Source organism: Ambystoma mexicanum, chromosome 5p (genome assembly GCF_040938575.1).
Source record: "Ambystoma mexicanum isolate Mex_15411 chromosome 5p, UKY_AmexF1_1, whole genome shotgun sequence".
NCBI classification, from domain to species: domain Eukaryota; kingdom Metazoa; phylum Chordata; class Amphibia; order Caudata; family Ambystomatidae; genus Ambystoma; species Ambystoma mexicanum.
The window spans coordinates 1,019,994,773-1,020,018,152 of NC_090930.1; positions in this window are offsets into that span (position 1 = coordinate 1,019,994,773).

Here is a 23,380-nt window from a genome sequence, read left to right on the forward strand (position 1 = left end):
TACCAAATCCAGGTCATCGTCTAGAGTTATTTCGGGAGAGCTGGTTTTGACATTAGTGTTTCCAATTTCTTGCAGAGCGTTTGAGTTAGCAAAGTTGGAGGATTTGCATCTCGTACTGAAGACTGTTAAATTTACTGTTTTCAGGTTTCGCAGAAATTTCCTGGAGCCATTTCCGCGTCTCATTTTATTGAGCGGTGGATTTTTAGTCGTTTTCTCACAATTAGCAGGCTTCCCTATAGTGAGTGTAGGTGCTGGCATTGACAGCCGTTTAGGTTTTTAAAGATGTCGTATACCTCCACACTAGCGGAGGCCGGCACAGTGCTCAATCTTGTCGATGTTTTACCATCGTTTAAGCCTTTTAACTGGGTGACAGGTTTACTCCCTGAAGATGATGCCAATTGAGGGTCAGCAATTGCAGGGTGGCATGATTGACTACTAATTTCAACCATTTCATCGAATGTGGCTATCAATTGCAAAGAAGAGTCTTTGTCACACACTTTAGACACTGGTACAGCGCTCTCCTTCTGTAAGTGTGGACCACCAACCCTGTCTGAGTTCTTAGCCAACTGAGTCGTTGTAGAAAGGTCCGTACTTATGTTTTGTTTTTTGGTGGCAAGAATGGAACTCGTCCAGTTTCGGTTTCCTTGCGGTATTGTGGAGTTTGCGGCTGTTACGTCAAGCGCGCAGTCTGTATCGCTAGGCACCTTAGCTGAAGCAGTTGCTTCCAAATGTGTGTTACACATAGACTTCACAGGGTGCTCTTTGAAAAGTTTTAAATCTTCACAAGCTACTTCTGCCAACAGTTTTTTGTCCTCATTATTATTTGCAGTAAAACTGCAGACAGAGTTTAGAATACGGTCAATGTTATCATTTGTAGAGGTTAAGTTAGTTTGATATTTCATTTCTTTTATTTCTAATTCAATTAATTCAATTATTTTGTGTTAAGAAGCGCAGTTAAGGTTGAAAGGTCCTTTATGTTTTCGTTCATCTGCTCGTAGAGTTTCAAGAAAGGCGCAATAGAAATTCCCATAGATGCTATGATTACAGCCTGTAGATCTTTGGAGATAGGTGAATTTCGAGGGACCTCTTGCTTACTGGTCATACGTACTTGTTTTGAAGAATTGGAGCGTCTGCAAGATCTAATTTTGGGGTTAGGGCGCTCCATGATCGAAGAATCAGACGAAGAGGTTTCTGAGACAGAAGTGTTTTAGGAGTGTTGATGTTTAGCGGCTTTGGAACGTTGAACATGTTCTGATGAAGAGGACTCGTGACTTGTTTGGCCCTTGCAAAATGCTGATTTGGAGGTAACTTTTAGCTTTTTTAACTGAGAGCAACGCAGCGGTGATAAGCTGTCTGTATTAGTCCAACTGCGTTTTGCTCCAACGGTAACTCTACATATAGCGTTTTGCGAGTCACTTTGAGCCACTTCTTGCGGCACTTGTCCTGGCCATTCGTTGGTGGATACCTTACGGCCTTGGGTCACTATTTCTACCTGCCGGTTTTGTTGGATTTTAGTCAATAATGCTAAGAGAGTGATTAGCTTGTTAGCAATATCTAATGAATGTCTACGGATCCCCGATCCCTGTGTGATAAATACCTCAGTGCGAAATTCAGAGTTAGGTAATGCAGAGAGAGTTGGTACCTCTCTGGTCAGACCATCTCTTTGAAGAACTTCAACACATGAGGTGTTTGATGTTTTTGTCATTGATGTAAACGGCACGTCGCTGCCAAAAGAGCCGTCGTGATTAAATAAGGCTACAGCAGCTGTAGACGTACAACAAGAAGGTAGTGGGCTCGTGGTGACACAATCCCATCCATGACTACCGACCATGGTCTCAGGGTTAATGTATGTTTCACAAGAGTTGCTGTTGCAGTTGTCTAGTTCCATGAAGTTAGTTACACCTATCTCAACGGTGTTAATGTCCGCAGAACACAGTATGTTCGAACGACTTCCATCATTTCCGCGGTGTTTTTCAATGTGAACATCAACCGGCGTTGACACAAGTGCCTCTTCCGTTAGATCAAACATTAAGTTTGTCATTGGACCATGGTTAACGTGATGGGCGGTTTCCGCAGAGCTGTCTAAACAAACTGACCCTATAGTAGGGTTACTACTGTTAGTTAGGTTGTGTGGTGGACACTGCTAAAAAGCCTTATACGCCGACAAATCAGATGCAAGTTCAACATTTATTGCAACATTGTTAGCATCGACCTCGACAGTGGGGCTAATGGCATCACCTGTCTCAGCGATAACTTGCATGCTTAATGTACTTACAAGTGCTGAGTTGTGCTCCCCGCAGAGAGCTGCAGCCATCTTCTCGGAGACGGGGTGTACGTCCATAGAAATCCATTTCTTGGTTGGTGCGTGAGTCTTAACAAGGTGCATGAATGTCGGTGTTACCGGTGTTACTGGAACAGTTTGTGTCAAAGACTCGGCGTTCATCAGGGCAGCAGCAGCTGTAATGTTTAAACCGATCAATCAGTCAGCACCTTCAACCGCCTTTGCCGCAGACCACGCAGAACAGCAAAACAGCACAGTGCTCGCCCTTTCGCCGAGGGCTTACGCCGCAAGGGCGTGGAGGCGGCTCTTATAGTCAGCTGATCCTGTTGCTGACTTAAAGGCACACGCACCTCCAAAAGTTGTTTTTGTAGTTTAAACACACCCTTTTTCCGACGTCCTCAACAGCTAGAACAAAGGCACGGGGAAGGTATTCCACAATATGTTCCACAGCACGGAATCACCAGCAAAACAGCACAGTGCTCGCCCTTTCGCTGAGGGCTTACGCCGCAAGGGCGTGGAGGCGGCTCTTTTATAGTCAGCTGATCCTGTTGCTGACTTAAAGGCACACTCACCTCCAAAAGTTGTTTTTGTAGTTTAAACACACCCTTTTTCCGACGTCCTCAACAGCTAGAACAAAGGCACGGGGAAGGTATTCCACAATATGTTCCACAGCACGGAATCACCAGCAAAACAGCACAGTGCTCGCCCTTTCGCCGAGGGCTAAGCCCCGCAAGGGCGTGGAGGCGGCTCTTTTATACTCAGCTGATCCTGTTGCTGACTTAAAGGCACACGCACCTCCAAAAGTTGTTTTTGTAGTTTAAACACACCCTTTTTCCGACATCCTCAACAGCTAGAACAAAGGCACGGGGAAGGTATTCCACAATATGTTCCACAGCACGGAATCACCAGCAAAACAGCACAGTGCTCGCCCTTTCACCGAGAGCTAAGCCCCGCAAGGGCGTGGAGGCGGCTCTTTTATACTCAGCTGATCCTGTTGCTGACTTAAAGGCACACGCACCTCCAAAAGTTGTTTTTGTAGTTTAAACACACCCTTTTTCCGACGTCCTCAACAGCTAGAACAAAGGCATGGGGAAGGTATTCGACAATATGTTCCACAGCACGGAATCACCAGCAAAACAGCACAGTGCTCGCCCTTTCGCTGAGGGCTTACGCCGCAAGGGCGTGGAGGCGGCTCTTTTATAGTCAGCTGATCCTGTTGCTGACTTTAAGGCACACGCACCTCCAAAAGTTGTTTTTGTAGTTTAAACACACCCTTTTTCCGACGTCCTCAACAGCTAGAACAAAGGCACGGGGAAGGTATTCCACAATATGTTCCACAGCACGGAATCACCGCAAAACAGCACAGTGCTCGCCCTTTCGCTGAGGGCTTACGCCGCAAGGGCGTGGAGGCGGCTCTTTTATAGTCAGCTGATCCTGTTGCTGACTTAAAGGCACACGCACCTCCAAAAGTTGTTTTTGTAGTTTAAACACACCCTTTTTCCGACGTCCTCAACAGCTAGAACAAAGGCACGGGGAAGGTATTCCACAATATGTTCCACAGCACGGAATCACCAGCAAAACAGCACAGTGCTCGCCCTTTCGCCGAGGGCTAAGCCCCGCAAGGGCGTGGAGGCGGCTCTTTTATACTCAGCTGATCCTGTTGCTGACTTAAAGGCACACGCACCTCCAAAAGTTGTTTTTGTAGTTTAAACACACCCTTTTTCCGACGTCCTCAACAGCTAGAACAAAGGCACGGGGAAGGTATTCCACAATATGTTCCACAGCACGGAATCACCAGCAAAACAGCACAGTGCTCGCCCTTTAGCTGAGGGCTTACGCCGCAAGGGCGTGGAGGCGGCTCTTTTATAGTCAGCTGATCCTGTTGCTGACTTAAAGGCACACGCACCACCAAAAGTTGTTTTTGTAGTTTAAACACACCCTTTTTCCGACGTCCTCAACAGCTAGAACAAAGGCACGGGGAAGGTATTCCACAATATGTTCCACAGCACGGAATCACCAGCAAAACAGCACAGTGCTCGCCCTTTCGCCAAGGGCTAAGCCCCGCAAGGGCGTGGAGGCGGCTCTTTTAAAGTCAGCTGATCCTGTTGCTGACTTAAAGGCACACGCACCTCCAAAAGTTGTTTTCGTAGTTTAAACACACCCTTTTTCCGACGTCCTAAACAGCTAGAACAAAGGCACGGGGAAGGTATTCCACAAAATGTTCCACGGCACGGAATCACCAGCAAAACAGCACAGCGCTCGCCCTTTCGCCGAGGGCTAAGCCCCGCAAGGGCGTGGAGGCGGCTCTTTTATACTCAGCTGATCCTGTTGCTGACTTAAAGGCACACGCACCTCCAAAAGTTGTTTTTGTAGTTTAAACACACCCTTTTTCCGACGTCCTCAACAGCTAGAACAAAGGCACGGGGAAGGTATTCCACAATATGTTCCACAGCACGGAATCACCAGCAAAACAGCACAGTGCTCGCCCTTTAGCTGAGGGCTTACGCCGCAAGGGCGTGGAGGCGGCTCTTTTATAGTCAGCTGATCCTGTTGCTGACTTAAAGGCACACGCACCTCCAAAAGTTGTTTTTGTAGTTTAAACACACCCTTTTTCCGACGTCCTCAACAGCTAGAACAAAGGCACGGGGAAGGTATTCCACAATATGTTCCACAGCACGGAATCACCAGCAAAACAGCACAGTGCTCGCCCTTTCGCCAAGGGCTAAGCCCCGCAAGGGCGTGGAGGCGGCTCTTTTATAGTCAGCTGATCCTGTTGCTGACTTAAAGGCACACGCACCTCCAAAAGTTGTTTTCGTAGTTTAAACACACCCTTTTTCCGACGTCCTAAACAGCTAGAACAAAGGCACGGGGAAGGTATTCCACAAAATGTTCCACGGCACGGAATCACCAGCAAAACAGCACAGCGCTCGCCCTTTCGCCGAGGGCTTACGCCGCAAGGGCGTGGAGGCAGCTCTTTTATAGTCAGCTCATCCTGTTGCTGACTTAAAGGCACACGCACCTCCAAAAGTTGTTTTTGTAGTTTAAACACACCCTTTTTCCGACGTCCTCAACAGCTAGAACAAAGGCACGGGGAAGGTATTCCACAATATGTTCCATAGCACGGAATCACCAGCAAAACAGCACAGTGCTCGCCCTTTCGCCGAGGTAGTTCGCACCTTTCTCATGCAAACATTTTGCCCGCAGTACTTTCAGCCGCGGGCAAATCACTGCAAATCACTGCAAATCGTCCCTGGCACCAATGAAAAAGTGGCCCACATTTGCTAATGGCAATTCATTCCTTTAGTGACAAACTGTTTGAATAGTACCCAAAGGGAGGGGGGATTGCTAAAATGTAAGCAAATTGTGATATTTAAGGAATATTTATTCATCAACAATGGTCAAAACTACTAGCTCAATTGTGAAGTAACTCATCAAACTGGCCCACAGTGGACATAAAAGTGGCCCAATTAGACCAAAAAAAACAGACCCACACTAACATTTTGAATTTTTGGTTCGGCTATTGCCCTATTGCCCTATAGGCCAGTGCGAACCTGGCGTCTCATCCATAAAGGGCGAGTGGGCGTTGACCCAGTAACCCCCTCACCCATTATGGAGGAGTCAAGGAGCCAGTCCAGTGAAACACAGCACTCCCTCAGCTGCCCATTTACCAATTTTGGGGGGGGCCCGGCCTGCCCACATTTTGCTTGGGGGGGTTCAGGCATAAAAAGTCTAAAAACCACTGACTTACGAGGGCACAAAAAGAGTGTTGCTCTGATTACTCACTGGTAATCTTCATTACTCCTAGTCCTAGTTTTCCTCATCGCAGTACCTACCTCATGAGGCCCCTGCCTCCGACACAGGACCTTTTTCTATTTCTTCTTTTGTATAACTCCTCCCCTTTATGGACAACCCTCAGTTTTATTATAGCCAGAGCATGGGACACTCCCTGCAGGGAGGGAGATGAGAGTCGTCAGTACGGTGACGAGGAAGAGTAGGAGTAATGAAGATTACCGGTAAGTAATCATAGCATTACATCCACGTCCACTCTTCCTCATCCCAGTACTTACTGCATGAGGTATACCAGAGCAGCAACGGGAAGAGGACCAAATGACACACAGAGACAGAAGTGCAGCAACATAAAGCACAACATTATTGACTCCAATAATCACATTCCAACAGACAAAACACCAACCCCAAAGGAACCATCCCCGAAGTGCGATACATTCAACCGATAGTTCTTGATAAAGATGCACTGATCCACCCAAGTGGCAGCCCTACAAATCTCCTGTAGAGAAACCCCAAAGCATCCGCTCAGGAAGCAGCCAAAACCCTGGTACAAAGACCCTCAACGTGGGCAGGCACAGGCAGGCCAGAAGCCACATATAGGGATCCACCAGCCAATGGAAATCACAGAGGCCTTCCGCCCCGCACCAGCAGAGCCAAAAGCAACCAAGAGACCATCAGACCACTGGAACGGGGCAGTCTGAGACAAATATACCAGAACTGCCCACCGAACACCAATGGCATGCCAAGCCACCTAGTCCGGCGTCTGCAGATCTGATAAAACACAGGGAGAACCAGATCCTGAGACGTGTGAAACCGAGACACAACTTTAGGCAGAAATTTAAGATCACATCGCAAAACCACAGAGTCTTGTAGGACCCTCAAAAAAGGGGGGGTTGACAAAACAGAGCACCGACCTCCCCCAGCCCACGGGCAGACGTGATAGCAATCAAGGAAGCAGTCTTCGGAGTAAGGTGCTTGATATCAATTTCCGACAGGGGCTCAAAGGAGGCCCATGAAGGAACATTAAGACTAGAGCGAGATCCCAAGGGGCAAGGTCCTTATAGGCACATGGAACGGAAGCAGCGAAACCCCGAAGAAACTTCCCCACCAGGACCTCCCCCTCCAGGTGGCCATCTGAGTCTCCCAAGAAGATTTTAATGGAGATCCATTGGGAGCAAAGCGTGGAGATCACCAGGACCTTTTCAAAACCATGCCAGAAAAACTGGAGAACAGCCAGCAGACCTGATCGGAAGGGGGAGTCCAAGAAAAAACTCACACCAAGGCCCAAAAGAGGCCCCAGCGCCTGTCACGTGCCTTCAGAGCAGAAGGCCTACGAGCATTAAAGATAGACTAAACCAAAGGACCCAAAAAACCCTGGGAGACTAACCGAGATGTGCAATAGCCAAACTGCACATTGAATCTGCCTGATCCCAAACCCCAGCCCCGCTTGCAGGGGACAAGGACACCTCAGAATCAACCATGGCGACTGGGACCGAAGTTCCATCACTAGCTCCGATAAGGCCAAAATTGGAGCAACCAACAGCACTGTCGTCCTGTTGTCCTGTATTGCCTGATGCGCGTAACCTCCCAGGGAAGAAGGGGAAGAGGAGGGAACACATAATGGAGACCCCTAGCCACACCACAGTCAGGGCATCCACCCACCAAGCCCCTTCGGTCGTAAATCGGGAGCAGAAGAGAGTAACCTTTGCAGAGGCCAGAGAGGAAAAGAGATCTAGAACCGGGTGCCCGAACCTAACGCAGATCTCTGCAAACACTCCATCTGAACAAATACGTTCTGAAGAGGAGGGGGACCGTCGGTTGAGCCGATCCGTCCGAGTATTGTCCACTCCCCTGACGTGAGTAGCCACCAGGGATATCAGGTGAGACATCCCCAGGAAACATCTGAACAGTCAGGGCATTCAAGGAGAAGCCGAACCCCTCCTTGGTGTCGACATAGGCCCAAACTGTGATATTGTTTGTCCGGACCACCACTTCCCGGCCTTCCAGAAACATCCCAAAGGACAACAGGGCCCAGAGAATGGCACATAACACCTTCCAATTGGATGAGCGAGGAACCACCTCTGGAACCCACAACCACCGGGCCGAGAGGATGCCCAACGTGGCACCCTAACCCCGCCCATTTGCGCCTGTCGTAAGAATGGTCATCGGGGGTCAGATATATGACACCCCTGCTCAGAGATTTGGAACCCGCAACCACCATAGTAAATCGACCCTCAGAGCATGTGACACCGGGATCAGAGCCTGGTAAGCCTAAGAAGCCGGGAGCCAGTGGGCCAGTAGACAAGAGATCAGAGGACGCCATTGAAGATGAGCGCATGGGACCAGAAAAACACAACAGGCCACGTGTCCCCAAAGCATGAGCAATAGGCGAGTCGTGACACTCTGCTGCATGAGAACACTTCAAAGGGCAGACAGCAGTTGCTGGACCCTTTCCGGGAAAAAAACCCTCCCCATTCTGGTGCAAATATGAGCTCCGAGATCCAAAATCAGGCGAAATCTTCTGAAGGTTTGGGGACCAGAAAAACCCTCGAGTAAAATTCCAGACCCAGCTGTGGAAGAGGAACCAGCATGATAGCCGCTTTCTGCAACCAATCGGACAGAGTCGTTAGAACAGCCACTCTCTTGGGCAGAGAGCGGGAAACAGCAGTCCGAACCATGCAACCCTGGACAAGGGTATACAGGAATTCCACTCGATAACCCTCTTGGACAGTGTCCAGAGCCCAAGAACCGAGCACCATCGGTCCCATATCCCAGAACTGCTAGAGACCTCCGCCCACCAGCCCTCTCAAGCAGTCAGGACTTCTGAGCTGGTCCTGGATGAGAAGAGCGTGGAGTACCACAGCCCCCTCTGGGTCTCCGAAAAGAGAGGTAGTAGGAACAAGCAAACGACTGCCCGGCCCTCGCACCAGCACTAGAAGAGGACATCTTGAATGTCGAGGAAGACATTTGTCGCAATTTATCAGCGTGTTCGCCAGACCAAAATACTTTATGAAATCCATCTTCAAGTAAATCACAAACAGTCTTGGAACCGTCAAAGGGAAGCTGAAAGGCAGCCCCCTTCTGCGAACCCTACAACTTCCAATCTCACAGATGAACATGCCTTCGGGCTGACACACCTGCACCTATAGCCATGGCCCAGCCACGCACCCCATCAAATACCAGATCAGAGAAGAGTTCAACCTGCTGCTGCATGTCTGCCAGTAGCGGGGCACAGTCAGAGCCCCCTTTCACGGCCTTCCGCAACATCTTGAATTGTGGGGTGAGTCCCATCGTCCTGCAGCAAGGGCTGCGTAAAACCCCAAAATGTCCCAAACTTGAAGTAAGCAACTTTCACCACCTCAACCGTGTCCATTTCCCTTCCGCATCAGCCAACAAGGAACAGAAACTGGCTGATGAGGCCTCCGCCACAGAAGAGGAGGATGATGAAGATGAGGAATGCCAGTGCCTGTGCCCATGCGTGCGTCCATGACCTCGAAGGAGTAACCTTTACATGTCTTTCCAGGTCAAGGAAAAACGTCTCGACTTCTTCCCCTTCTTGAAAGACGATGCCCAGAGGAAGTGGAAAGTGAGGAAGAGGAAAACGCAGGGTGCCTGTGCCACCCACCGCGTTTCCCCATAGTGCAGTCAGGGCGTACAACAGCACCAAACAGGAGACCAGAACACTCCCTGAGCCATGCACCCTTTATACTTGGTCTGGGAGAAAACCACCAATAGGGGTGAAAAACCACCCAATCCCCTTGGCAACTGGCAGGCACAGCAGCGCCCTCCCAAATCACCAGAAAACCCCCGGAGGAGGTGCCAACCCCCCTCCGGAAACCATACAATCCGCCACTTAAACGGCTTCAGGGGCATGACTACGAGGCAGAGAAGCCTCACGCCAGGTTAGCGTCGAATCCGGGGCTATTATAGAACCCTGACTCACAGCGGTCCCATCCCCAAGGGAGCAGCCCCTTACCTTGGCCTGGCCCGAACGACCCAGGGCAGTGATGCCTCACAAGCGGTGATGCCTCACATGCCGGCCACAATACCCTGCATACAACCGGGAGAGGCTCCACGCTCAACCGGAGCCCAAGCCCTGCAGGGGAAGCGGGAGCACGCTGCACCTTCAGGCAACACCGAGGCCCTGCCACTCAACCCCGGAGGCAGGACAAATTAAACTGAAGGTTGTCGATAAAGGGAGGAGTTACACAAAAGAAGAAATAGTAGAAGGTCCTGTGTCGGAGGCAGGGGCCTCATGAGTCCCCTGAGCAGGGGCTTCCCCATACTGGGATGAGGAAGAGTGGACCTGGAGGTAATGACTGTAAGAAAAAGGGCAGACCTATTGGCGTTTGCAATGCTTGTTTTGAACAGGGTTCTCTTTCACATGGTTGTCACGCCCCATTCTACAATTTTTAGTAACAAAATAAAAATAAAATAAATATGTTCAGCAGGTACAGGAAAGATGCCGGCTACTCGAGGCTGTAAACTACCGCTAGTTTAAAGGCACTTGAAAAGCACCTTCATAGAACTACCGGTCCCTGATCAAAAGATCTAGAACGGCCCGGAAAGGTAAGAATGAAGGCGTGTGCCTTGATGTGCTTGACAGCGAACATCAGGGCTTACTCTGGACTCCTCAATCAGGATCTGTCAGCACTGACTCCATGCCTGCTGCGCCCAAGCCCTCCGCAAGGAGCTGGAAATCAAAGAGTCGCCTGTTAATTACTCGATCCCGCCCAGGCTTACACATGGAAAAGTGAAGCTGCGAGGGTGGTCGGTAGACCGTGGTGATCTGAAATGGCAAGTCAAAACAAACACAAAATGTAATGTAATCACTTAAACTCAATATATGAATACTGAAGACACAGGCAAGGTGTGTTATGTTATAACACATGCGGATGTCATCGATGGGCTGATGGGGAGCAAAGAAGACAAAGCAAGGAAGAGAGAGAAATAAGAGAAAAAGAAGAACGGTATGGAAGTAACAGAGAAAGCAAGAAAGAGAAAGAAAAACGAAGAAAGAAAGAAAGAAAGCAAGAAAAAATGAAAGAAAGAAAGAAAGAAAGAAAGAAAGAAAGAAAGAAAGAGAGAAAGAAAGAAAGAAAAAAAGAATTAAAGAAAAAGAAAGAAGGAAAGAAAGAAAGAAAGAAAGAAAGAAAGAAAGAAAGAAAAAGAAAGAAAAAGGGAAGAAGAAAGAAGGAAAGAAAGAAAGAAAAAAGGAAAAAGAAAGAAGGAAAGAAAGAAAGAAAGGAAGGAAGGAAGGAAGGAAGGAAGGAAGGAAGGAAGGAAGGAAGGAAGGAAGGAAGGAAGGAAGGAAGGAAGGAAGGAAGGAAGGAAGGAAGGAAGGAAGGAAGGAAAGAAAGATGAAATACAGTAACCACGACAATAAGAGTGAAAGAAGAAAGAAAGACGGCAAGCAAGACAATAAAGCAACAAATCAATGGAGATGTGAAAACAACGAAAGCAAGAAAAACGATTTTATGCAGGTAATGCACACACACATTCCATCTCTGACCCACCACCTGGATCAAGTCTTGACCAAATTAGCCAAACAGTATAATTACCCAGTTAGAGTCACATCTGCTTTTCTGGTTTACCGAAAGGAGCAGAGAACGGGAATCAAATTGAGTTCATCCAGGCGTATCCTCAGAAAAGCTAAGACCTGACTCCTAGAAAGCTCCTTTCAAATGAAAGAGTTTGCTGGACCTTGGGCCCTGGACCAAAGGATGACCAGAGACCAAGGCAGCTGATGTTCTGATTTCTGAGGTACCCATCGAAAGAGATGGTTAAGAAAAGAGAAGGCATGGAATGGGAATAAGTTTGATGATCTTCAATGATGGCCCTCTTCATCCTACACTTCAGGAAGGAGCTCAAGACCCTACGCTGAAAAGAACATCTCGCTGATGGCTGATCACTCCATTCATCCTCACGTGTTCCCCCCACATCTCCCCATCCCCTACTCCTCCTACCTTTTCTGCAGTCACTGCACCCTTGTATCCCTGTGTGTGTGTGCCTAATGTACAGCGCTTAGTTACTTCCCAGCCAAGGCTTGTGCTTTAAAAATGCAATACTTACAATGACCTCACCAAAGACGTCTTGAAGAAGAGGACATTATTTAAAAAGGTTGAGGAAATTGTAATGCAAAGAAGATGACCTATGCAGCCACCTTAAACGTCATGTTATGTTAAAGTTATGTTAAACACATTTATAAAGCGCAAACCTTCACCAACCTTCAGGGGCATCGTGGCGCTAAGACAAAACCATGTGGAGGAGAGAACCATGCAACTAACCAGAATTAGGCCAAAAACAGCCAGGTTTAAATGGCACGCCTAAAACTGAGGTGGTCCTCAGTGAGGCGGAGGGGCAGGGAAAGAGAGTTCCATAGCTGAACCGCAGAGACTGAAAAAGAGCAACCACCCATGCGATCATGCCTACCGCGCGTAACCGCAATGCAGGCTGTGTTGTCTGACCTCAAAGGGCAAGCCGGAACACAGCGACAACATTTCTCCTGTAAGAACTCTGGACCAGTATTATAAAAGGCACGGTGCACAATGCACAGTTCCTTGAATTTAATCTGGCTGGCCACAGGCAGCCAGTGAAGAGATTTGAGAATGCCAGAGGCAGAAGTATGATGATAAACCCCTGGTGCCAGCCATGCAGCAGAGCTCTGCAGGAGCTGCAGACGGTGCAACAGATGAGCGGTTGGGCCAAGTAAAGGGAGTTGCAGTAGTTCACCGAACCAACGACTAATGACGAAACCACCATGGGACGAAGCCCCAAGGGGAGAAAAGGAAGAACTTTTTGCAGAGTGCAAAGTTGAAAATAGTCCCCTAGACAAACAGTGCTTATTTGAGGAAGCATAGAGAGAGATGCTGAGAGCCTTACCCATAGGTTCTTAACTACTGCAGAAGGCTGAGGTACAGGGCCCAGCTCGGGTGGCCAAGAAGTGGCCAACCAGAGTGATACCTCAGGGGGCGGGGGAGCCAACAATCAAAACCTTAGTATTCTCACCATTCAGCTAGAACCAATTGAAGCCCATCCAGGTAGAGATCGCAGAAAGGCAGTGGCGGCAGCGCTCAGCCGTCAAAAAGTGCTCTAAATCTAACCGCATAAGGATCGGGGTATCTTCAGCATATGAATAACACTGAAACCCAAAAGAGTGAATCAGAGAGATTAGAGGCAAGATATAGACATTGAAAAGAAGAGGAGAGAGGGCAGAACCCTGGGGCACCCCACAGGTCACGGCAAGAGGGACAGATGTGAAAGATGAAAGAAAAAGTGACTGAGAATGACTGGCAAGAAAGGAAGAGAACCAGTCCAGGACCTTGCCGGCGATCCCCACCGATGTAAGTCTCTGGACCAAGATGGAATGATCAATGGTGCCAAAAGCTGCATAGATAACCAGGCGGATCAGAGCACCAACCCCTCTGTTGTGTACGGCGTACACTGTTGTACGCATGCGCGAGCCTCAGCGAGGTTCGCGCATGCGGGTTAGAAATAAAGGCGGTGCCCACGGCAGTTCGCGCCGGGGACCGGAGCATCAACACGTCTCCGGCGTGTGTTCTTGCGTGAATGCCTGCGCATGCATGAGAGCGAGTGCGAGGGGCCCCAGGCCGTGTGCTACCCCACACCAGCAAACAACACTGGCGACGAAGTGGGATCGGAGTCGTTTTCTGCTCCGACAGCGTCGGAGAGACGGAACGTTGCTCTGTGATTACGGACCCGCTTGAAAGGCCGGCGGCCATCTTGGATTTTTTTTTTCTCATTCTCATACGCAGCTGCAGTGGTTGCGGCCCGCGAGGGTGCTCGTGCGCCATCTGCCATCTGCAATTTTTTCCTGCCAATTTTTGGACCCTCCACAGCCAGCTGGTGCAAGGCTGTGGCACTATTTGAAGAAAGAAGATGAATTGTTAACTCTCTGGCCATATTACACGTCGAAGCCACACCACCTCATCACTTGGTGGCAGCAAGTGTGAGTACCGGTTGCCGTAATGGGGGAGGAGACAGATGAAGAGGGTGCTGTTGCCCCGATACCACGCAGAACGCACAGCACTCTAGCCCCCATGCCTGAATTTGATACCACAGGGCCCCCATCCAAACTGGGCCCCAAGTGGCTTTTGTGGGTCAGGAAACTGAAAATGTTTTTCAGAGCCTCGGGGGAAAGAGATGATGAGGCGAAGATTGCCATTATGATATACTCAGCAGGGACTGAGGTCCACAAGATATATGACTCTCTCAACATCCCCAGAGTAACGTATGATGCAGTCAAGCAAGCACTTCGGGACCATTTTCTTCCCATGGCAAATGTGGATTTCGATAGATTTGTCATGGGTGCTGAAAAACAACTGGATGATGAGTCGTTGGACAAGTGTTGTGCCCGCCTGAGACACCTAGCAAGCTCCTGCAGATGGGCGAACGAGGAGGAAATGGTTCGCAACCAGCTTACTGCAAGGGTGCAGCTTAGGCAAACTGAGAAGACAGGTTCTGAGAGAGCCTGGACTGAATCTACAGCAGATTCTGGACATGGGGAGAGCGTATGAACTGGCGGAAGCCAGAGGGGCCAGGATGGATGCTGCCACACATTCCAGGAAAGATGAAGAGGCATTTGCGGTAGGACGATCCGCCCCTGGGAGAGCGAGATGGACTCCAAAGAGAGCAGATGGCCCTTCAACGTCAGGTACCACTTCATCGTGCTCTTACTGTGGGTATGATCTTCCGCACGGTGGCGAATGCCCGGCGAAGTCGAGGGTGTGTGGCCGGTGTGGCACGCCAGGACACTATGCGAGAGTGTGCAGAGCCTCCGCACCTGTAGCAGCGTCGAGAGGGCCAGAGAGAGTTGGAAGGGGTGGTACTCGCAGAGTAAGAGGCATATCGTCTATTGATCGGGACATGCAAGACCTAAATATCGCTGAAGAGGAGGAGGAAGAGATTTTCTTCATTTCCAGCATTGTGAAAGGTCCTGGCACAAGACGCCAACCCACATGTACCGTCAACATTGGTGAAATTCCCACTCCTGTCCTCATAGACACGGGTGCGTCGGTCTGTGTCTTATTAACCAAGCACTACAAGGCACTCCCGGGCCCACCAGACCTGTCACCATCCAAAGCACAAATATATGCATTTGGGGGAGATGCGCCCCTGCCCATCCAAGGTGTGTTTGTGGTTCCGGTGACCCATGGACAAAACATCATTAAAGCGAGGTTCTTTGTCACCAGCGTAAGCCCGGACTCCCTTCTAAGCTGTGCTGCGTCAGAAGCGCTGAACATTGTACATTTCACTCTTGCGTTGTACCCCACTGATCTGGACTGTCTGTTACAACGATTTGAGACACTCTTTGAGGGCATTGGAAAACTGAAAGCCGAACCCATACGGCTACACATTGATGGGTCTGTGAGACCAACTGCGCTCAAACATCGCCGCATTCCCTTTCACTTGAGGGCACAAGTGGAGGAAGAGCTACAGCTACTGGTGGATCGTGACATTTTCGGGTAGAAGGGCCCACTCCCTGGGTCTCTCCCATTGTGGTGGCCCCGAAGCCCAAACAGCCCGGGGCAGTACGTATCTGTGTAGATATGAGGTTACCCAATGTCGCAATCAAAAGAGAACGTCATCTCACACCCACCCTAGATGACATTGTTGGGGAACTCCAGGGAGCAAAGGTTTTTTTGAAACTGGATTTAAGATCAGGTTACCACCAGTTGGAGCTCCACCCCGAGTCGAGATACATTACGACATTCACAACTCATGAGGGGCTATACCAGTATAAAAGATTAAGCTTTGGGATCTCATCTGTGGCAGAGGTTTTCCAAAATGCCATCAGAGGAGCCCTGTCCGGACTAAAAGGGGTCATCAATATGTCGGATGACATCTTAGTCTTTGCAAGGTCTGAAGCTGAACACCTCAAGCGATTGGAGAGCACTTTTGAAAGGTTATGCAGCGTGGGGCTGATTTTGCACAAAGAAAAGTGCGAGTTCTTGAAGGACAAATTGGAATTCTTTGGGTTCGTATTTCATGCCGGTGGCATCTCCCCGGATCCTGAGAAGGTGAAAGATATCAAGGAAGCCTCCCCGCCAACATCACCGGCAGAAATCCGAAGTTTCCTCGGGATGGTTAATTATTGTGGCCGTTTTATTAGAGACTTGGCTTCGTTGTCAGAACCCCTAAGAGCGCTCACAAGAAATGAGATAGCGTGGTCATGGACGGAAAAGGAGCAAGGGGCCTTCACGGCCATCAAGGAGGCCTTGTCTGAACAAGAAACCATGGTCTATTTCAACCCTGGCCGTGAATCTGAAATTGTGGTTGATGCCAGCCCGGTAGGGCTGGGGGCAGTCCTCATGCAAGCAGACGGACAAGGGGCCATGCGACCCATTGCATATGCCAGCAAGACTCTCACCGACACAGAAAGGAGATACTCCCAGATTGAGCGAGAGGCACTGGCCATTCTGTGGGGGTGCAAGCACTTCAGAATATACATCCTGGGTAAACCCGTTGTAGTCGTCACCGACCATAAGCCTCTAATACCTATTTTGTCAGGCACCTCATCCAAGCCACCCCCTCGAATAGAAAGGTGGATGCTGTCGCTAATGGAATACGGCGTCAGGTTGCTGTATCACCCAGGGACCCATAGCCCAGCAGACTATCTCTCCCGCCACCCAGGCTCTGGACGCTCCAGGGACTTGGCAGAAGTAGCGGACTGTGTGGATGTCATTCACATGGTCATCGAATCCGCAATGCCCCTCACTCTGTCAAGACAGGATATTGCCGACGAATCCAACTCCGACGAAGCATTTCTAAGAGTGAAGAGTGCAGTGGCCATGGGAGAGTGGTGGGAGATCCTTTTGAACAATGCTCGAAGGAACGTGGAGGTACAGAGAGATCTACAAATTCTCTGGAAGGCTCGAAACGAGTTATCGGTGACAACAGACGGGCTGTTGTTGAGAGGACACCAGATCGTAAAACCCAGAGCATTGGTGGCGAAAGTCCTTCAACTGGCCCACAAAGGGCATCAGGGGATGGCCAAGATGAAAGCGCGCCTCAGGCTTAAAGTTTGGTTTCCCAATCTGGAGCATGGAGTGGCGGAGTTTGTGAGGACCTGCATTCCCTGCCAAGCCACATGCCCGGTGGAGAGAGGGCCGCCCATTCAGACCATGGAAAGGAGCAATGTACCATGGGGGACGGTACACGCGGATTTCGGTTCCACAGGCAGAGGACTGTACTTCCTGGTGGTTACCGACCAGTGGTCACGATATCCGGAGGTGGAGCTGGTCGAATCCACAGCTAGCGACCACACCACCCTGGCGATGGACAAAATATTCGCCACACATGGTTTCCCTTTTGAGATATATGCTCGGACAATGGTGCACCCTTCCGAGGACAGCAATTTGCTAGATATTGTGAAGAAAGGGGAATAAGGCATCGAAGAGTGACGCCGCTCTGGCCGAGAGCAAATGGTGAAGTAGAGCGCTTCATGCGGACGCTGAATAAAGTGTTTCGCATATCGGCAAACGAGGGGAAGACCTACGGCATAACCTATTTGAGTTTGTCCGTGAGTACCGCACCACTCCGCATCAATCCACTGGGATTGCCCCCGCCTATGGCGCTTTTCAAGAGAATACCAAGAGCACTGATTCCTGAAGCCCGAAGGGAGAAGCCCGGGAGTGATCGACAATACCCAGGTGGAAGCAGAGAGAGCGGATCAGAATGAGCATGAGACAGCACAGCAAAGACTACCTGAGAGAGAGATCGCAGTGGGAGACACTGTGCTCGTCCGCAATAGGAGACCCGAAGGAAATCTGTCGATGACATACGAGACACAACCACTGGGGGTGACGCACGTAAAAGGGTCAATGATCACCGCTGCCAACGCCCGGGGCACCGTAACGAGAAATGTCTCATTCTTCAAGCGCATAGGGCCAACGACATGTGAGGAAGCACCCCGTCAAGGCCCGGATCAAACTACTGAAGCACCGCTGGAAAATGACGCACCGCCAGAGAGGCCAGGGACACCCGAAATTCCCGATGGCGAGGCACGCAGGTACCCGAGCCGAGCAGGGCGAAGGCCCCTGCAGAGGTTCCAAGACTTTATCATGGACCCGGCACCGTGAACGGTGACCCCTGACAGTGAAAGTTTTGAATAGAACCACGTTGGTTCGCCAGTTGTCCATTATTTGTTGTTTGGGGTGAAAAGGAGGGATGTTGTGTACGGCGTACACTGTTGTACGCATGCGCGAGCCTCAGCGAGGTTCGCGCATGCGGGTTAGAAATAAAGGCGGTGCTCACGGCAGTTCGCGCCGGGGACCGGAGCATCAACACGTCTCCGGCGTGTGTTCTTGCGTGAATGCCTGCGCATGCATGAGAGCGAGTGCGAGGGGCCCCAGGCCGTGTGCTACCCCACATCAGCACACAACACCCTCCCTGGTCTACAATCTGAGCCAGATCGTCAGAAACAGACACCAAGACAGACTCAGTGCCACAACCTAAATCCCAACTGAGGAATAACCAAATATTCAACAGTTTTCATAGGAAAGAACAGAAATGAGATTGGACGACAATTTAAAAGAAGAAGAGGATGCAGATTAGGTTTTTAAAAAGTGGTATCACCAAAGCGTGCTTGAGAAGAGAAGGGAAATTGCTATTGGTTAGGGAGGAGTTAACTGCTGACGACACCGCGGCTGCAATAAGGGGGATGATCTCTTTCAGGGTACCAAGAGAAATAGGCTCCGCCGGCGAGATAGACTTCAAACTGCGAGTGGCCATAGTAACATTCACCTCAGTGAAAGTAGGAAATACCTCCCATAAAACAATGGTGGATTCCAAACGAAACCGCAGTTTCCTGCATGTTTGTTGCCAGAGAATCTGAGATTTTCTGACGAATAGTACCAATTTTGTCTTGAAAGAAGCTAGACAGTGAGGTACAAAGCTGCAAAGAGAGAGTGACTTTGTTAACAGAAGGCAGGACTGACTACGCCTGCACCACTTTAAAGAACTCCTGAGAGGAATTAACAGCAGATTGAATACGTGCTGACAAATAGGCCTGTTTAGCTTTAAAAATAGCAAGTTGATAAACTGACATGGCCTTACCAAAGGCCAACCGTGGTTGCGTACAGTATGCTGAACGCCAAACGCGCTCAGCCCATCTACGCTGCTGCCAAAGGCCGGCCAAATCCTCTGAAAACCAGGGCTCCGAGGGATGAGTCCAAGGCTTGGAGGGTTTCAATGGAGCAAGGAAACCGGCGGTAGAATGAAGGGCTTTAGCCGGAAAGTCAAGATCCCCCGGAGGGCCCAAAGACAAGACCTCCGTAACCATGGCAGCAACTGTGGCTGCAGGGATGTTAAACCAGCGGCATGAAGGAGGATGAGGAAGGGCCGAAGGGCATGGTCCAGGCTGGATGTTAATTGCAAAAGGCAACATCAGATGATCCGTCCATATGACCGAAGAACCAGGATAGACCATTACAAATGATGGGAGGAGCGAATAAAAGGTCCAAGCTATTACCTGACACGTGCGTGGGGCCAGCAATCAGCTGCAGGATGTTTAAGTCCAACATGCAAGATACCAAATTTGCCGCCAATATATCCTTATTATCATTGGGGTGGAAGTTAAAATCCCCCAACACGATAAAGTAATGATATTGAAATCTAAGATCAGTGAGCAGAGCCACAAAGTCAGGCACAAAACCGGCACCATAACCAGGTGGTCTATAAACTAACAAGGCGTGCACTGTGCAGGAGGCTGAAAGGTTCACACGTAGCAGACATGCATCCACATTCAAAGCATGATTGAAGGCTAACATAGAACAGGGGAGGTCCATATGGTATATCAGAGCAATGCCCCCACCTATCGGCAGAGGGGTTCTATCAAGTCTGACAATACTATAGTCCACAGAGAGGACATGGATCAAAAGAAACTCAGACGTGCTCTTGAACCAAGGTTCACTGACAAAAACGAAATCAGGTGACATATCCTGTAAGAGGTCATAACTATCCGCAACGTGAGCTATCAGAGAGCTGGAATTAACTAATAAACATCTTACCTGAGAAAGGGTTAATAAAAATGGGCAAGTATTATGAACCGGTACTGGAACAAACCACCGGAAAAATAGTGTTGTGTGGGGTGGCGAGAATCAGCTCCTCACGTGAGAAGCATTTACGTTTAGGAGAACGGGTCATAGGCACGGATGAGGCGCGGATGAGTGCAGCTGGGCCGGACTTAAGCCGGACTTCGCCACGGGCAAGGCGGGTCCGCTGCGCCTGTCTACTGTGCCTCCTAACCAAAGGAGAACTTGTGCGACGCACTGTATTGAGATTAATTTATCATTAATGTGAAGCAGCATCTCTTTCCGGATCACCCCAAGACTAAGCGACAGAACTCCACTTAAGAGGTTAAACTGAAAGTGGTGCAATCATGAGGATATGTATTGACATTGATTGTACTATTTATTTTTTCACATTATTTTATTTATGTTGGCACACAAAGCTTGTGGTAGCTTTGTTATATGTTCTCTTTCTTTACTTCTGTTCACAATTGCAGGCTTTCCCTGGTCACATAGCAGTTCATGGACACTCTAGCCTTGTTGAGGCCCCCTTCACTGAGCCCAGTAGGCAAAGCCACACCGCTGAGAGGCTTATAGGATTAGTATCCTGGTTCCTTGGTGTACTTATGAAACCCGTGGTGTAGGCTCCTTACAGGCACAGGCTGGAGCGTGGCAACAGAGAAGCCTTTGTGGCACTTGAAACTGTGGAAGGACTGCAGAGGAGGAGGAAGCCTGACGGACACAGCCTCGCGACAGGCTCATTGAGGAGCGTGCCAGTATGCAACCGGAGAGCTTGATGTCAGAGAGAAGGAAGGAAAAGGTGGGGGCTCACAAGCAGGGGTGGACTGGGAAGCAAAAGATGCCCTGGAAATAATTGTGACATCCCCAAGTAAGCCATGAGCAATTCTGTGACAGGACCAACATAAATAGAGGGGAAGGTGGTGGTTCATTTATTAACTACACGTTTCTAACATGGGTGGGCACTTTGGGGAAATACACACATTAATAGAACATAACTTACCAATGATTTTCACCAAGTAAGGATCCGCTTTCAAAATATATAGCAGGTGGGTAAGATCTTCACTCATTCAAGGCTTGGTAATTACTAGTGATAACTATTTGTTTTCGGGTATTTATATGTGTTCTTATGATGTTATGTGTGTGTAACATTATACTCAAGAGATGGGTTGCAGTTGGAAAATGTAATTTTAAAGTAGTTGCAGATTTAGTGAACAGGCGGCACACAAACTGCTAGGGTGACATATTTGCAGTTTTGCAGCAGAGTGATAGCATAGAATCCCATCATATTGGTTGATTGATTAGGAACCAGCTGACAGTGTTACACCTAGTGGAAATGTTGACCTGATCACATTAGGGTCTGACGTATGCCGGTAGGGATTAGGGAGACTGAGATCTCCAACTGGCTCACCTTGTGGAACGCAAGAGCAAGAATCAATGAGGATCTTCAGCTTTTCACATAACCACTAAATAATTGTGGTTTCGGTGGCGTTTTTGGCATCCAGCTATGCGCTGCGCCATTGGTAGCAGAGTAGACCATCAAAGGCTTTGTTAGCAACATGAATTGCCTGATTATTAACGGTGGATCTGATCATGTGGGGGAATCACAAAGCAAATGATATACGGGGTGTGATTCAAAGACATATGCACCGGGGCAAACCAGGAGATACCTGTGAGCATCTCATATTTGCCCTTGCTACACAATATCTGATTCACAAAGCCTGAAAGTGGGGCAAAACTGGAGATGCTCTTCAGCAAATCTTTGTGATTTGCATGTCAGCATTTCAAAGATACTCCAAGCAAGTGCAGTTTCGCTCCAGGTCTGAGCTTCCTGAAACAGGTATGAGGTCACAGGTCAACATCTGAGACGCTCACAGGCATCTCCTCATTGGCTCTTTTGTGAGCCTTTGTGAAATCAGGCCCATTCTGTCCAGATAACATATGGTCCCGGAGGATGACAAACAGACCTGAAGCAGACCTGGACCTTTTCATGCTCAGCACTTTCACTGTTCGGCACATTCACAGAGAACGATGTTCAATTGCTGGTACGCTCTCGTGTCAGAGAACTATTGCCACATGTAGTAGAAGGAAGGAGAGTGGAAGCTAGGTGTAAAACACTCCATGAAGAAGAGACACTGAGGTTGCTTTCAAGACTTTGTGGTGTACAACTCTACGTGATAAATGTTGAAAGCGTTCATTCCCTAATTTCATTTCACCTGCAACATCATCTGTTATGCCATGAGTAATGCCTTGGGTGGGAAAGAAGTATACATCAAGAGTAACATTGTCGGTTATCAGAGATGAGAGAATCCATATCATTCCTGGTATGGTCAGTGATCTCGATGTAACCAAAGATGTCCTTTGTGATTGAATATGCTATATCATAACTGACGTAGTTGATGATGACATTAGTGCCATAAGTCTGATAATAATGGACATCATCAAAGATATCAGTGATCATACAATAGGTGATGCAAGGTAAGATTTAGGTTGAGTGACGCGTGTGTGTGGTGGATTAGAAGGATCTATGTGATCACTGCGACCCCCATAATTAAGATGGCCGAAAATTGCTGCTTTTTAATTTTTTAAATCTTTTATTTAACACCCTTTACACCACATAGATATGCAAGGGGTGACCCCCGCAAAGCCCCCATATTACTATAATATCACATACCCCCCACATATATATGTGGTGTAAGGCGGGGGGGTTAAAAAAAGTCAGACATTTCGGCTGTCGCAATTATGAGGGCGACATTTTGGGTCATTACCTATTAGAACATTACATTTGAGCAGCTACCTTGATGCTTGCATTCATTGGGCCTCATTACACGGTAGGCGGTGAGCCATGGCGCTATTAGCGCCATGGCTCATGCCGGTAAAATACCGGCACTGCCTTGGCGGAAAGGGGATTTACCGCCCCATTCCAAGGTTGGAGGGGCGGTAAATCCCCTTTCCGCCATTGCCCTTCCCCATTCCCATTTTTGCCCGATAGGGCATAATGGGGATGGGGAAGGCGCTAATTACGGCACCGTAAATTACGGTTGCTGTAATTAGCTCCGAGGTCCCTTAGCGGGTTGGATTTTAACGCCTGCAAGAAGCAGGCGTTAAATCCTCCAACCCGCAAAGGGACCTCGTAGTACGGCGGTAAGGGTTAACGGTCACCGTTGCCATTAACGGTGACCGTTAACCCTTACCGCCGTCCGTGTAATGAGGCCCATTGACTCGTGACACAATGGAAAACCCAGAACGTGATCAAGGGGAGGTG